Raw genomic sequence first — 7,936 nt, forward strand, 5'->3', positions numbered from 1 at the left:
GATGTCTCTGCCCTGCACACTGAAAGCAGAAGCCTGCATCATGTCAACAAAGTGCTCAGAAACCGGACCGAACTAGGCAAAGGTCCCCCTGGCCTGCAGGAACAAAAGAATTGCACTATAAGTATTGGGACCCTGCTCCCAAGAAATCAGATCCTGCTGACAAGACGAACCTCTGCCTGAGGAGAAGGAACCGGGAAAGCTGTAAGGAGGAGTACTGTCCCTGACCTGGGGGATTGGCCTGCAGTGGTTGCCTTGATGCTGAAGGAGAGGAGAAAGACTGCTGAGAAAATGTATTTTGAACTTGTGCTGTTTAAGATCTCCAAGGGCTTGTACTGAACTTGCCCCCTGAACGAAGTCCCAGGACCAGTGGACTTCACCCCCTTGAGAACTGCCGCTGAGAACCGCCGTTCTCACCGTAAATCCGAAGCCGAGAGAAGTGTGCGCCTCCTAGATCGGTGCATACACTGGAAAGCCTGTGCCCAGCTGTCTGGCCCGAACAACGCGACTAAGGCCCCCCTACGAGCCGTAGCTCGCACCGTGAAGGAAGGACTTCGTGCCGCACTTTGGTTTCCCCTCTCCGCATCATACTGCTCAAGTGTGCCCCCCTACACCTGCTGTGGGCAGGCTGCGGCGCGTAGAGTAGCTGGGTACGTCGCTCACAATCGAAGCGTACTGACTACTTCGCACCGCGCTTGAAGACAAGGCGCCGCTCTCAAGTTACGACTCGTATGCCGCAACAAACAGCCAGAGCACTGTACCTATGCACCATCCCCTCGAACAACGCGACTGAGGTCCCCTACGAGCCGTAGCTCGCACCGTAACAGGAGGACATCGCAACGTACAACGCGCTGGGATTCACCGCATCATCCGTGACGAACTCTCTAAGACAAGGTACTGTGTCCGTTTCGCACCGCAAGGTGTATGCTTTGCACCGGAGCGTCTACAGCGCTTGTGAGACCCGTTCCTAAGCATCTCTTATCCCCGTATGAACCGTACGAAGAGGAACGAACCGCTCAGAACTTTAAAATTACGCTTGAATCAAGAACTGCTTAATGCCAATAAGTATTGTGGGCCTTTTTATCGTTATTGGGTCTTGTGCTAAGTCTTATTATATAAAATAATTATTTTTGATAAACCCAGTGTTGAGTCCATTTGTGGGGTTGTCACTGAGTTACTGTATGTGGTCACAAATGCTTAACCATAATGCCCTGAGATAAGCCTTGTCTGCTCGCGCCAAGCTACCTGGAGGGTGAGCAGGGGTTGTTTTAGGAGTGTAACCCCTTACCCTGACTAGAGGAGAGGGTCCCTGCTTGTCACAAATACCTACCTGTGCCAACCAGAGATCCCCAATTCTAACACCAGGGCTCAAGAAATTCCTAGCGGGTTAGACCAGTGTGAACATGTCTCTCCCTCTAGAAGGGTGGAATGCTACCCCCGCCGCCACAACTGGTGGGGGGTAGTATTCCAAAGCGTTTGACACCAAACACGACATGTTTTGATGCAGCCATCCCAAAGTTAGCATTTACTGCGAGGTTATAATGCACTTAAGAGTATATGGTGTGGCTGTATCACAGAACAAAGAAAGAGGTAGGTGGACATACTATCAGCACTTAAAAATGGACTTTTTCGCTTTCACACTCACGTTGCGGTTTGGGACTCATTGGCATGATCTGTCCAGCATGTTTTCTATCATCATTTCTTTAGTTTACCCTTCACTCATTTGTTTGGTTTAGAGGATCTTGGCGCACAGATTTTTTTCATTTTTCCCATGTAGCTAAGACAATTGTCTGAGTTACAATTGTACGAGCTTGATTTGACCACCTTGGATTGTACGCTGCGTCTTTAGTATGTATATTTTGTTTTGATCATAAGGTATCAACATAAGTAGTTGTGTTCTTTTCATTTTTCACAGATGCCCCTGAAAAAGGGATTTTTGATAATCCCGAAATGCATTGGGCAGGATTTGTAAACAACGACAACATCTGATGTTTTTTGCTGATGTATTTGAGTTTCACATTATTGGTCAACAGCTACGCTTTGGTTTATGTGGACATATTCAGTTGACAAGTGTGATAAATTCACCTATTACTGTTATTGTTTTCTTATTGATTATCTTATGATCTTGAATGAATATAAACAGTGTTTATTCAGTGCAAGAGTTTTTGGTTTCTATGTTCTTTGAACTTATTTAACGCATGTGCAAATTGATATCATAAATTGTTCTTTGGCGCTGTGCATCCAGAAGAAGGTCCCAACGTGGACAAGGGAGCAACAATTAAAAGGTGAGTTCTTAAATACTTGCCTTCACATACATCACTTGGACTGTTTTGCAACTGACAACAATGGCCTCTTCTGTGCTACAGAAGGCGATAGTGTTCTAAGGCCATTCTTTACGCCTCACAGGACCAGCCATCGATTGTGTTAGAACATTGAGTGTGGGCGCTCCGCCGAAGAGAATAGGCGGAGGGCCAATAATGGCTCTTAGAAGTCTCCCGATCCAATATTTCAAAGTTTGTTTTAATGTAGCTCCCTGTTTAATTTAGAATATTCCTTCATCAGTGGGTGCAGTGTTCTAAAAGCATGTTTGTGGTGCTGGCGATATAGGTCTTTAAATGTCCTCTTCCATGCTATAGTCCTGCAGCTCAGACCTTTATCTCTGGTCCAAGGTCTTTAGTGACTGGTGTAGACCAGGGCAGCGGCTGTAGTCAAGTGTGCCCTATGTTGGGAGAAATGACCATGCACGCATGGGCTGATGCCGCATCTATATTTGGGGGACAGTTCTCTGGTCAGTGATTTGCAGCCTATAAAAACTGACAAGGGTGACTGACTGCATCTTCCAGTCACTCCCTTCCTGCAGGGCACCTTGAACCAGTGTAGGACGCTTTGCATCCCACCCAAGCCTGGTGTCCTGTGAATACACACTGAGTTCGCTTAGCCTTTTCTTGTTTTCTTTTTCTCTTCACCTCCCCTTCCTGGTTTACACTTTCTTTCATGTCAACAGCAATCTGATCTCCATAAACTGATAAGGCAGCTCAGCGAGTAGAGCCCTTGATTCTCTCTTTTTTTTATGAAAGACAATGTAGGAGTACAACATTCATCATCCAAAATAGATCCAGCAAATCTGTGTAAAGTGTTACAAAAATATTTGACTCAATTCATCAGAAGCATATCTTAATCAAGAATATGAAATCGAAAAACAATTGACAGATTTGCCTCCGAATCTGATCTGCAGCTCACCTGGACCTCTGTGAGCTGGTGGCCTCGTCGGATGTGGCCTCTCGTGGCCTTGAGAGAGCAGGAGCATTTCCAAGCCACAGAAATATACAGACTTCAACTAGCAAGGCCTCTCACTGGGAGGGGCAGCATCAGGTTCTAGCTAACCAGAGCCAGGCGGTGATCAACGCAAACACACCGCCCCTTCGTGATCTAGCTGAACATCCAGAGAGTTATTGAAGGTTAGGAGAGGGGACAATGTGGCCCAGAGCAGTGTGTTCACACCTGGAAGCACTTTGTTCCTGTATTCTGTGACACTCTCGCACTTGACAAACAGGGGCTCTGTATGGAGGCCAGGAGGCCCTGAGCATTTACTCAACATCCTATTGATGCAACGTGCTTGGAGTGTAATATAAATCCTATAATAATGTAAGTAGAATCAATGCAGTGCCCCTGCACAATCCTCTCTGTAACCCTCTCTACTGTCACAGCCTTCTTTAGATTGGCCAACAATCCATCTGGTAAGTGTTACAAGTTATCTGTATGTCCTAACACAGGGTTGAAAGAGTCGCCTGATCCTATCCCTCCATGATGGGGCCCCTCAGTCGGAGGAAATGTGGCGAAGCTCATATCATTTGGCGACTCACAAACACTCCTGCAGTTGTAAGTCATTGAAAAAGCACATGCGTGGAATGGTATAAACGGACAAAAGCACCTCGGAAACACATCTATCGAAAGACAAAAGCACCTCGGAAACACATCCATCGAAAGACAAAAACACCTCGGAAACACATCTATCTAAAGACAAAAACACCTCGGAAACACATCTATCGAAAGACAAAAGCACCTCGGAAACACATCCATCGAAAGACAAAAACACCTCGGAAACACATCTATCCAAAGACAAAAACACCTCGGAAACACATCTATCCAAAGACAAAAGCACCTCGGAAACACATCCATCAAAAGACAAAAGCACCTCGGAAACACATCTATCGAAAGACAAAAGCACCTCGGAAACACATGTATCGAAAGACAAAAGCACCTCGGAAACACATCCATCGAAAGACAAACAAAAGCACCTCGGAAACACATCCATCGAAAGACAAAAGCACCTCGGAAACACATCCATCGAAAGACAAAAGCACCTCGGAAACACATCTATCGAAAGACAAAAGCACCTCGGAAACACTTCTATCAAAAGACAAAAGCACCTCGGAAACACATCCATCGAAAGACAAAAGCACCTCGGAAACACATCCATCAAAAGACAAAAGCACCTCGGAAACACATCTATCGAAAGACAAAAGCACCTCGGAAAACACATCCATCGAAAGACAAAAACACATCGGAAACACATCTATCTAAAGACAAAAGCACCTCGGAAACACATGTATCGAAAGACAAAAGCACCTCGGAAACACATGTATCGAAAGACAAAAGCACCTCGGAAACACATCCATCGAAACACAAAAGCACCTCGGAAGCACATCCATCGAAAGACAAAAGCACCTCGGAAACACATCCATCGAAAGACAAAAGCACCTCGGAAACACATCTATCGAAAGACAAACAAGCATTTACAATGCAATGGTCTCGGCATTGTTAAAGTTAGAGCTATTGGCATTGCTCCTGACATTGTTTTTGTATTTTGTATTTTGTAAACTGAGATAATAGAACAATCTGACATAACTCGGAGAATAGCATTTTCTGTGGGCCCGACCTTGGCAGGGCAATTTGGACCTCTGTGTAGACGACATAATTATGGCTATTTCTTTATATCAGAGTTAAGGGTGGGGGGTGTAAAAGCGACGATATGAATATGCCTATTTACATCTACTTTATAAACAATCATTTGAAGCTTTAACAAAAATATTTAACAACAAAAACGATCTGGTTAAAATATTGAGCAGCCTAGAAATAACGCAATCGGCGTGACGTAAACATAAATGAAACAAAATCCTACTTCTGAGTAGAAGAAAACTAGCCCTACAATTTCCCTGAGTTACATACGAATCTAACCTTTAATATGCGGACTTTCAATCCAATAGTGTTCCCTCGACTATATATACACAATTGATTTTATAACATGATCCTAAATTACATATTGGGCACGGAGTGAACGTTATACAAATGACTCGACTATGCGAAGTATCTCTTGAGATGCGACTCTTGCAGATTGAATGAGGTGGACAACACATTTGAGCGCCTGTTGTAAGGGTGAGCTGCCTACAGCTACACGCTGCATCATCGTCTATAGAGACAGTCAGATGGCGAGGCAGGGGCTTTGGGCCGCTAAGCACGTGCACAGCGGCCACGAGCCCTGCATTACACTTTTAGATCCCGTCCCCTCCCTTCTCTGACCTCTTTAACTGAGAGAAACTCCAGTAGCGGGAAAACAAGGTGCCGATCCAGGAAGTGTGCGATCTTCGTGGTGAGATCGTACTGCGCCATCTTGGCAGAAAAGAAAGCTTCAACACCCGAAAACTTTATTAAAGACTGAAAGAGGGACAAAGGCGTGTGAGTAAGGCAGCCCACAGCGGCCACGAGCCCTGCATTACACTTTCAGATCCCGTCCCCTCCCTTCTCTGACCTCTTTAACTGAGAGAAACTCCAGTAGCGGGAAAACAAGGTGCCGATCCAGGAAGTGTGCGATCTTCGTGGTGAGATCGTACTGCGCCATCTTGGCAGAAAAGAAAGCTTCAACACCCGAAAACTTTATTAAAGACTGAAAGAGGGACAAAGGCGTGTGAGTAAGGCAGCCGGGAAGTGTCAATACTGGTAGGTAGGCGGGTACTAGAGTGGTCAGTGGAAATAGAAGAAGGGCGAACCTGGCTCGGATGATCGGGGGAAAGACTGTTGATAAAGAAGACGGTACCCATAAAACTGAAGCCCGAGTACCGTGCTTTGACTGTCGCACAAGCCTGCTACGAGTAGGGTTGGCACCGAACACGTTTTCTACCGGTGTTCAGTCGGTTTAAGCTCCTTATATAGACGCCTAGTTTGCTCAGGTGCGCGTGCGCACGGTGAAATCCTGCGTACTGACTTGTCTGTGAAACTTGAATTTCTCAACTTCCCGCGTGTGTGCAAATCAGCCTGGATTAACTTCAGCCTTGCGCATTCGTGTGTTTTGATTCCGAGATGCGCGTTTTAATCTTGGAATGCAAAGAGATCATACAAATAATTGGGAGAGGATGTGGTCTTGATACTAGACTGCTGACTTTTGGAGCTGAAAAACGAAGGTTCGAGCCTCGGGGTCGACTGTGATACTTAATCTCCCCGTGCATACCAAAAAAATGAATGTCATTGTGTAACGTAACTGGTGCCTATGTAAAGCGCTCCAATACCTTCGGATCGATTTCGCGCTATATAAATCGGCAGAAAAAAAGAAAGAACAAGAAACAGCGACGGAGTGTAGGCAGGAGCGAGACTGAGAAATGGAAAAGAACGATACAACAGTGAAATAAGCAAAACAAGCCGAGGGACCCGGAAGACACCACCGCCTTTCTCCGAGGCACAGCAGAAAATGCCTCGGAGAAAGGGAGCGTCCTTTTCGGATTTGGGGGCGTGTTTTGCTGTTGTCTCCTCCCTGAGACTTCTCGCAAAAAACAGGCCCCCCGATCCGAAAAGGACGGGGCATAATCGGAGTGACTGGACCTCTTCTCCAGTGGCTGGCCAGCATTTAAGAGGCCAGCCAATGGAGAACAGGAGAGAAGAGGGGCGGGTGCAAGCCCCTCTTCTTAAAGTCATTAAATCTCGCGAGCGAGACTGCGCAAGCGCAGCCATCGCTAGCCGAGACCTAAAAAAGCACCTCGGAAACACATCCATCGAAAGACAAAAGCACCTCGGAAACACATCCATCGAAAGACAAAAGCACCCCACATCTTCAAAAGTTGACCAGCCTTAGCAAGAGCAGAGTTTTTCCATTCACAAAGAAAAGCATGATGAAATGAATCGGGAAAAGATAGGTTGCACCACATTGAGGAATACTTAGCATTTCATGCATTAGTACATCTTTTTGACTACGTTTAAAAATGCAGTGGCGCCTGGCACGGATCAGGGGTCGCAGGGCTGGGGAGAGAAAAATACAAACTACACTCATATTTTCTCTCTGGTATCTTTCTGCATCTCTTCCAGCCGGAACCAAGCAGGAAGCACCCAGGCTCCCCTAAGCCAGTCACAACGCTGCAGTGCAGTGTTGTGATTGGTCTGTTTGCCTTGGTTCGGCTCTCAGACAGGCAGTGTGAGCCTGGGCTGCCAGACAGCCTAGGTGGAGAACATGCAAAGTGCGCATGACTGTTTGGCAGGCGCATGACGGCCGGCCGGCCAAAAAGTCATGCGCACTTACAAAGTGCTCACCAGTCCTCCCCCTGCTCTCTGAGCAGAGCAGTCCCGCCTTGCAAAGCTGCCGCAGCAGGAAAGAATAAAATAATAATAACATTGAGTTATTATATTTTGATTTTTCCTTCTTGGCACTGCTGAAAAGCAGTGGGGCGGCGCTCCTCCACCTTAGCTGAAGAGCCACCACTGTATAAACCTCTTCATAGACCACACGGATCTTAAGCTTTAGGCTCGAAGAATACTAGACGACTTGAGATTTTTTTATCGAGATCAGGCATCAGCCAGGGCGTGCTGGATAAACGGAGTACTTGAGAAAGCCTAAAACCAAATGCTTTAAAAGAATCCTATGTCAAGCTTGGAAATGCCCAGCCGTCTTAATGCA

This window comes from Triturus cristatus, chromosome 8, assembly GCF_964204655.1.
Source record: "Triturus cristatus chromosome 8, aTriCri1.1, whole genome shotgun sequence".
Classification (NCBI taxonomy): Eukaryota; Metazoa; Chordata; class Amphibia; order Caudata; family Salamandridae; genus Triturus; species Triturus cristatus.